The sequence below is a fragment of the Trichechus manatus genome, unplaced genomic scaffold (genome assembly GCF_000243295.1).
Source record: "Trichechus manatus latirostris isolate Lorelei unplaced genomic scaffold, TriManLat1.0 scaffold00011, whole genome shotgun sequence".
Lineage (NCBI taxonomy): Eukaryota > Metazoa > Chordata > Mammalia > Sirenia > Trichechidae > Trichechus > Trichechus manatus.
Genome location: NW_004443947.1, coordinates 20,080,952 through 20,090,757, shown reverse-complemented (window position 1 = coordinate 20,090,757; position 9,806 = coordinate 20,080,952).

Sequence of the window (9,806 nt, the reverse complement as noted above, 5' to 3'; positions counted from 1 at the left end):
AAGGTTGAGTAAGGATATTGTTGATGTGTTGTGAGATTGTTAAACATTGTCATAGGGCAACATTTGTAGCAACTGTTAAATGAGAAACTATTTTGTTCTGTAAGCCTTCATCTTAAGTGAGAATAACAGCAGAATTGGAAGAGCGTATCAATGTCACTGAATTGTGCATGTAGAAATTTTTGAAATGGTGTATCTTTGGCTATGTGTATTTTCACCAAAATAAAAGGTTGAGAAGTTAGAGGGTTAACATGTTGTCGGGTTGTTAACCAATGTCATAAAGCAATATGTGTACTAGTGTTTCATGAGAAAGTATTTGTTCTGTAAGCCTTCACCTGAAGTACAATAAAAAAAAAAAAAGAAATTGCTGATGAAGAAATGCCATTGGACCTGGGAGCTCCTAAAAACCAAACACTTATGCTCATGAAAAGACTTCACCAAGAGTGTCAAAAAACATCCTACAGACTGGGAAAAAATTTTTGGCTACGACAAATCCGATCAGCTTCTAATCTCTAAAATCTACAAGATACTGCAAAACTAGAACAACAAAAAGACAAATAACCCAATTAAAAAATGGACAAAGGATATGAACAGGCACTTCACTGAAGAAGACATCCAGGCGCTTAACAGACACATGAAGAAATGCTCAAGATCATTAGGCATTAGAGAAATGCAAATCAAAACTATGATGAGATACCATCTCATCCCAAGAAGGTTAGCATTAATCCAAAACACACAAAATAATAAATGTTGGAGAGGTTGTCAAGAGACTAGAACACTTATATGGTGCTGTTGTGAATGTAAAATGGTGTAACCACTTTGGAAATCAATTTGGTGCTTCCTTATAAAGCTAGAAATAGAGGTACCATATGATCCAGTAATCCCTCTCCTTGAGTATATCCTAGAAAAATAAGAGCCATGACACAAATAGAAATATGCACACCCATGTTCATTGCAACACTGTTCACGATAGCAAAAAGATGGAAAAAACCTAGGTGCCCATCAATGGACCAGTGGATAAACAAATTATGGTATTTTCACACAATGGAATACTACACAACGATAAAGAACTACGATGAAGCTGTGAAACACCTTGTAACATGGAGGAATCTGTAAGACTTTATGGTGAGTGAATTTAATCATTCACAAAAGGACAAATATTATATAAGACCATTATTATAAGAACTCAAAAAAAGGTTTAAACACAGAAGAGAACATTCTTTGATGGTTCCGAGGGTGAGAAGGGAGGGAGGGCGTTATTCACTAACTAGATTGTAGACAAGAATTATCTTAGGTGAAGGGAAGGACAGCACACACTACAGGGGGAGTCAGCACAACGGGACTAAACCAAAAGCTAAGAAGTATCCTGAATACACCCAAACACTTTGAGGGACAAAGTAGCAGGGATGAGGGTCTGGGGACCATGATTTCAGGGACGTCTATGTCAACTGGCATAACAAAGTTTATTAAGAAAATGTTCTGCATACCCCTTTGGAGAGTGGCATCTGGGATCTTAAAAGCATCTAAGATGCATCAGTTAGTCCCAACCCACCTGGAGTAAAGGAGAATGAAGAACACCAAAGTCACAAGGAAAGTATTAGCCCAAGAGACAGAAAGGGCTACATAAACCAGAGACTTAATCAGCCTGATACCAGAAGAACTAGATAGTGCCTGGCTACCACCAATGACTGCCCTGACAGGGAACACAGCAGAGAATCTTTTTTGGAACAGGAGAATAGTGGGGTGCACAACTCAAATTCTAGTGAAAAGACCAGACTTAATTGTCTGACTGAGCCTGGAGGAACCCCAGAGAGTATGGCCCCCAGACTCTCTGTCAAGCCAGCATTAAATCCTTTCCCAAGGCCAACTCTTCAGTCAAACAATAGACTGGACCATGGAACAAAAAATGATACTCGTGAACAGTGTGCTTCTTAACTCAAGTAGATTCATGAGACTAAATGGGCAGCTCCTGTCAGGAGGTGAGATGAGAAGGCAGAGAGGATCAGGAGCTGGTTCGATGGACACAGGAAATCTGGGTTGGAAAGGAGGAAAGTGTTGTCACAGTATCCGGAGAGCAATTAGGGTCACATAACAATGTATGTATAAATTTTTGTATAAGAGACTAACTGGAATTGTAAACTTTCACTTAAAGCACAGATATAAAATAACATTTAAAAAAATGCAGTTGGAATTTGGATAGGGATTGCATTGCATCTAGATCACTTTGGGTGGCAATGACATTTTCACAATGTTGAATCTTCCTATCCATGAGCAAGGTATGTCTATCCACTTATGCAGGTCTCTTTTGGTTTCTTGCAGTAGTGCCTTGTAGTTTTCATAGTACAGGTCTTTTACATCTCTGGTTAGATTTATTCCTAAGTATTTTATCTTCTTGGGGGCTATTGTAAATGGTATTGATTTGGCGAGTTCCTCTTCAAAGTTCACTTTGTTGGTGTAAAGGAATCCAGCTGATTTTTGTATGTTTATCTTCTATGCTTTGCTGAAATCTTCTATTAGTTCCAGTAGTTTTCTTGTGGATTCTTTGGGGTTTTGGGCATATAAGATCATATCATCTGCAAATAGAGATACTTTTACTTCTCCCTTACCAGTCCGGATGCCCTTTATGTCTTTTTCTAGCCTCCTTGCTCTGGCTAGGACCTCCAGCGCAATGTTGAATAAGAGTGGTGATAAAGGGCATTCTTGTCTGGTTCCCATTCTCAAGGGGAATGCTTTCAAACTCTCTCCATTTAAGATGATGTTGGTTGTTGGCTTTATATAAATTCCCTTAATTATGTTGAAGAATTTCCCCTCTATTCCTGCTTTGCTGGAAGTTTTCATCATGAATGGGTGCTGGACTTTTTCAAATGCCTTTTTTGCATTAATTGAGAAGATCATGTGGTTCTTGTCTATTGTTTTATTAATGTGATGGATTACATTGATTATTTTTCTAGTGTTGAACCATCCCTGCATAACTGGTATAAGTCCCACTTGATCATGGTGAATTATTTTTTTTGATTATATTGGCTATAATTTTGTTGAGGATTTGTGCGTCAATGTTCATGAGGGATATTGGTCTGTACTTTTCTTTTTTGTGGTGTCTTTACTTGGTTTTGGTATCAGGGTTATGCTGGCTTCGCAGAATGAGTTTGGGAGTATTCCGTCCTTTTCTATGCTCTGAAATACCTTTAGTAGTAGTGGTGTTAACTCTTCTCTGAAAGTTTGGTAGAACTCTCCAATGAAACCATCCAGGCCAGGGCTTTTTTTTTCAGCGTTGTTTAATTACCTTTTAGTCTCTTTTTTTGTTAAAAGTTTATTTAGTAGTTCTAACTCTGATTATGTTACTTTAGGTAGGTGGTGAGTTTCTAAAAATTTGTCCATTTCCTCTAGGTTTTCAAACCTTTTTGAGTATCATTTTTCATAGCATTCTGTTATGATTCTTTTAATTTCTGTTGGGTCTGCTTTGATATCACCCATCTCATTTCTTTTTTTTGTTTGTTTATTGTTGTAGTTTAAGTGAAAGTTTACATTTCAAGTTAGTCTCTTATACAAAAATTTATACATACATTGTTATGTAACCCTAATTACTCTCCGTATACTGTGACAGCACACTCCTCCTTTCCACCCCTGATTTCTCATGTCCATTCATCCAGCTTCTAACCTCTCTGCCTTCTCATCTCACCTCCAGACAGAAGCTGCCTGTTTAGTCTCATGTATCTACTTGAGCTAAGAAGCACACTCTTCATGAGTATCATTTTATGTCCCACAGTCCAGTCCAATTTTTGTCTGAAGAGTTGGCCTCCGAAGTTGTTTTAGTTCTAGGCTGATGTGAGTCCGGGGGCCATACTTTCTGGGGTTCCTCCAGTCTAAGTCAGATCGTTAAGTCTGATCTTTTTACTAGAATTTGAGTTCTGCACCCCACCTTTCTCCTGCTCCATCAGGGTGGTCATTGATGGTAGCCAGGCACCATCTAGTTCTTCTGGTCTCAGGCTGATGAAGTCTCTAGTTCATGTGGCCCTTTCTGTCTCTTGGGCTAATACTTTCCTCTTGTCTTTGGTGTTCTTCATTCTCCTTTACTGCAGGTGGTAGGGACGAATTGATGCATCTTAGATGGCTGCTTGCAAGCTTTTAAAACCCAGATGCTGCTCACCAAAGTAGGATGCAGAACATTGTCTTAATAAACTTTGTTATGCCAGTTGACCTAGATGTCCCCTGAAAGCATGGTCCTCAGACCCCCACACCTGCTACTCTGTCCCTTGAAGTGTTTGATTGTATTTAGGGAAGTTCTTAGCTTTGGTTTAGTCCCATTGTGCTGACTTCCCCTGTAGTGTGTGCCATCGTTGGATATGTAGCTTTTCATCTTTCATGATATCAGGGAAGTTTTCTGCCAACAAATCTTCAACAATTCTCTCTGTATTTTCTGTTATACCCCCTTTTCTAGTACTACAGTCACTTATAGGTTATTTCTCTTTATAAAGTCCCATATAATTCTTAAAGTTTCTTCATTTTTTTAACATTCTTTTTTCTGATATTTCCTCAAATAGGTCGGTGTCAAGTGCTTTATCTTCAATCTCACTAATTCTGACTTTTACTGCCTCAATTCTGCTCCTATGACTTGCTATTGAGTTATCTAATTCTAAAATTTTATTGTTAATCTTCTGGATTTCTGATTGCTGTCTCTCTATGGATTCTTGCAGCCTAGTAAATTTGTCATAATGCTCTTGAATAACCATCTTAAGTTCCTCTATCGCTTTTTCTGTGTGCTCCTTGGCATTTACTGCGTTTTGCATGATCTCCTTCCTGATCTCTTGAAGAGTTCTGTATATTAATCTTTTCTATTCTGCGTCTGGTAATTCCAAGAAATTCTCTTTTTCCAGAAAATTTATTGATTCTTTGTTTTGGGGGCTTACTCTAGCCGTCATTGTCTGCCTCTTTATGTGATTTGATATTGACTGTTCTTGTCTCTGAGCCATCAATAAGTTATTATATTTATTTATTTTCTGTTTGCTTACTGTGTCCTAGCTTCTTGCTTTGTTTTGTTTTGATATGTCCAAATAGGCTGGTCGTGTTAGCTAGTTTGATTATTGGCACTTTTGAAGCTCTAATGTCCTGTCACCAGGTGGTTAGATCTATTACTAGGTATGTGAGCCCAGGAGTTTGTTTGCTTTTCTTGTATGGATTCAGGTAAGGCATCCAGATAATTAGTCACCAAGTGTGTGGTGCAGGCTGTCACCTACAGTCTTATACAGGCTTGGGTGATTGGTGTAGGTACAGGTATCTGGCTGTTGTAGGTGGTTTCTCACTGAACAAGGCAGGCAGCTGACAGCTGCCCCTGACTGGGAAGAAATTGTATCCCTGTTCCCTAGAGTGCACAGGTGGGTGAATTTTGCAGCCAAACTATGAGCACCCAATGCTGTTGATTGTAAGGACTGGGGGACACCACTTATTCCTGGACCACTGTTGCGTGTGGCTAGGTGGCATGGGTGGAGCCACCAGTCTTCAGACCCTTGATGTGGGTAGGTGAGGAACCTGCTTAATAGGTTGAGTAGTGTCAAATGTCACTAACTTGCCACTTCACAGCTGAAACAGTTGAAATTAGACTTCAGGTATATACCCTGTTGTACTGTGGTAATGAGTGCCTATGCTGTTGAATGGGCCCACACAAATCTATGCAGGGGTGAAAGGCATTCAAAGTCTGTGGATCCCTTATGCCTGTGCCTAGGCAAAGGAGGTGTGCTTACCCTGAGTTCCTGGCTTAGGGGAGCCAGCAGATTATTTTGTCCCTGTTTGTTAATTTCTTCCCTCTCCAAGGCTGGGAGAATGGCTCAGGGTCCTACTTCCAGCCCAGGGGACCTGGTGCAGAGAGGGGATGGGGGAGGTAAATGGGAGAGAGGTTTTTCCCTAAATGATGTGTTTTTTGATCCGTGTGGTAGGCCAGATGCGCGTACTTATCTTTTCCCTACTGAGCCTTGCTTTTCACTGGTTCTGGATGCCCGAGTGGAGTCTCTGCCACTGGGCCTCTCCTGATGTAGAAAATGCCTCCCAAGTGCCACTGCTTGCCTCACCATGCACATGAGCCAATCCAGCCTGAAGTGTGCTGGCTCCCTCAGGGTCAGGTCTGGCAACTCCTCACTACTTCCAAACCGTCTCTCCCTCCTCCTGCCACTCACTCTGATTCCTCAGCTTTGCCTTTGATGTTCAGGGCTTCTAGATTGTCATATACAATTGATTCCCTTGTTTATTCTGGTCTTTGTTGTAAGAGGGACCACAGGAAGCATCTGACTACTCTGCCATCTTGGCCTTGCCTCCCTTAATATAAAAGTTTTTATTTTGCATTAATATACATTGATATAGACTATTTTATATTTGAAAAATAATTTATTTTTGAAATAAATTCTTCTTTATATATATATCAATACAATAAAACCACTTTGTAGGTCAATAGATAAAACTTCAAAATAGTATGTAATTTGATTATTTTCAGTGTCTCCTTTTACTATAAAAATTAGCTCATTCTGTAGAGAGGCATTGAAATAAAACTGTCATTGCAATTATGTCTACTTTTGCTCTCATGCAAGCACACAAAATTATGCTTAGACATAAACATTTTGAGTCTGCTATATTCTTAAGTCTAGAACATATGATGTGATAACAAGTATTTGTTAAATTCATAAATCAGAAAAAATGCCTCTGTATTTTATGCTTATTTGGTAATTCTGAGTATTTGGTGTTTGAAATGTGTGGCACAATGGTTAAGAGCTACGGCTGCTAACGAAAAGGTCAGCAGTTCGAATCCACCAGCCATTCCTTGGAAACCTTATGGGGCACGTCTACTCTGTCCAGTAGGGTCGCTATGAGTTGGAATCAACTCATAGGCAATGGAATTTTTTTTTTTTTTTGGTTTGATGTTTGAAAGATTCTATTCTAGGCATTGGGATAGACAAAAGATAATAAGGCTGGATGTAACACAATCTCTCCCTTCAAATTTAATTAAATCATGGCATGTATAGAAGTCTATATCTCTCCAAATGCATTCTTTTACTTATCATTTTTTTTTTAATTGTGGGGTTACCTTTTCAAATTTCCTTGGTTTCCAGAATACTTTAGGTATATCTTTCATGTAGAATTCATCAGTTTCAATTTTATATTAGAAATATTTATCAACAAGTCTTATTCCCCTATTAAGGAGTTCCTAGATGGTGCAAATGGTTAAGCACTTGATGACTAACTGAGGTTGGCGATTCGGACCTACCCAGTGACACGCTGGAAGACAGACCTGGTGATCTTCTTCGGAAAGATCACAGCCTTGAAAACACTATGGAGCAATTCTACTCTGCACACATAAGATCACCAGGAGTCAAAATCAACTCAATAACGACTGGTTTTTGGTTATTTTCTCTATTAGATTGTAAGCAAATTGAGGTTCAGTCCATGTTTGATTCATATTCACTTCTTTCAGAGTTCAGAACATATTTTCTAAGAGATGAATAAAATACTACCATACTGTATATGATGAATGTATATGAGTGATCCTATAGGATTCAGAGAAGGAATAAACAATTTCCAATTAGAATTATTCCTTCATTCAATAAGCATGCAATTACTCAGACTATGTGTCAAGTACTATATTGAACACAGGTCATACAGAAGTGAAAAAGATAGATATGGTCTCTGCCCTCCTGGAAATAAATACTAATTATTTTATAAATAATTAATTTTAATTTGAATAAATGTTATGAAGAAACCACTGGGTTTTATGGAAGCAGCTAATAGAGATCTGACCTAGTTACTGAAGTGAAGAAGGTAAAGGGTCTATCAGGGTATGCCTTCACAGAGGGGGAATGATTTGAACTGGCCCAGGAGAACGGCTTTATTTGGCTAAATAAAGACTGAAGGTACAGGATAAAGGGCAAATGGGAGCAAAGGGATGAAATTAGAAGTGTGCGGTGTGTTTGGTGGTCTTTTAGTATGCCAGAAATGAGAAGAAAAGCTGATGAAGTCGGGTGTGTCAAACTCTGGAGGAGCCTTAAGTCCTTCAGATGTCAGCTTCATCCTACAGTGGGCATCCATGGGGGATTTTGGGGGATAACTGGTGACATAAGCAAAGTTTATGTGATAGACACAGAATGAGTTTGGGATAAAGAAAAGAAGAAGTATAAGAGTATAAAGAAGAGGAAAGTCAAGAATTAGAGATATGTAGCTCGGGTCCAGTAATGGGCCCGAACTACAGTGAGTAGGACTTCAGAATGACTTATTTTAAGAGGCAAGAAAACTATGGCTCTTCTTTGAAGGCCAAGGTTTCTGAAGCCCTATAATGATAACTGCTCCTGTGAAATCTCATAATTAAGCCCCAACTCTGAGAAACTCGGGTAAGAGTGTCAATTTACTTATATTAAAAAATATAAAAAACCTTCCAAATTCTAATAAAGCTCTCATCACTTGAACACCAAATGTCTTCTGAAACTCATAAAAATGAAAAAGGTAGGAGTAGGTGAAAGCCAAAGGTAGCTGAATAAACAAGCTATTATTAAAACATAGTAAGTACAAGGGTTCTAGACTTCCTGACAGACCTGATTCTAGTACTGCAAATGAACGCGCACAAATGTTCATCCAGAGCTAGGAATATTTCAATCACTTATTTGATATATAAATAAATATGTATATGTGTGTGTGCGTGTGTGCGTGTGTGTGTGTGTATGTAACCCAAAAAACCAAACGCGTTGCCGTCGAGTTGATTCTGACTCATTGCGACCCTGTAGGACAGAGTAGAACTGTCCCATAGAATTTCCAAGGAGTGGTTGGTGGATTTGAACTGCCAACCTTTTGGTTAGCAGGCAAGCTCTTTACCACTGCGCCACCAGGACTCCATGTAGGTATGTATAAATGTCTATATTTTTGTAAGAAAATTTGTTTGGCAATTTGATTTTTATTAACACTGATATTGATAATATTTATAAAATATAGCCCACTTTTTTGACAAAGCAATAAGCAGACATAGTTCTGCAATTCCCTTGAGGGATTAAAAACAACATGTAGAAAAAGTCTGTTTATAATCTGACAAATAAAAACTATGTCTCTTACTAAAGGAAGATACCACTTATCATAAAAAGATTCAGTAGTAAAAGGAAAATTTTTACACAAAGAAATATTCAGTAGCAGAAGAAAACTTTTTAGCACCGATCATAGAATTAATGAGCTACTTTCTGAGAGAGGTTGAGGATTATAATGTATCTTTCCAAAACCCAAACTCATTGTCATCAAGTGGATTCCAACTATAGCAACCCTACAGGACAGAGTAGAATTGCCCCATAGAGTTCCCAAGGAGGGATGGTGTATTGGAACTGCCAATTTTTAGGTTAGCAGCCAAGTTCTTAACCACTGAGCCACCAGAATGCCGATGTATCTTTAGCAGTTACTTAATTGGAAGAAAAAATACATTTCTACTCCTGTATCACCTTTAGAACTATTTGGTCTCTCATTCTACTGTGAAATTTCTGAAATACCTCAGTCTTATTTATCTCTGTATCCCAGAAGCCAAGACATCTGGTGGACAAACTTTGGGTTTGTTTAGTGTACTTATAATTTATGGGGATAATTTATTGAGGTACCTGGGGCTCCATGAGTCTCTGAAAGGGTTATTCAAAGTTTTCCCCAGATTATAATGAAGATGATTTGCTAATGGATGTTTTGTTTGATATGTATCCAGAGGCAAAGAGGGATGTAACTGATAAGCATCTGAATGTGAGGAACACTAGCAAGGTTCCTTTAAAAAATGATGTTCTCATGGTACAAACAAAAGCCATGATAAATGT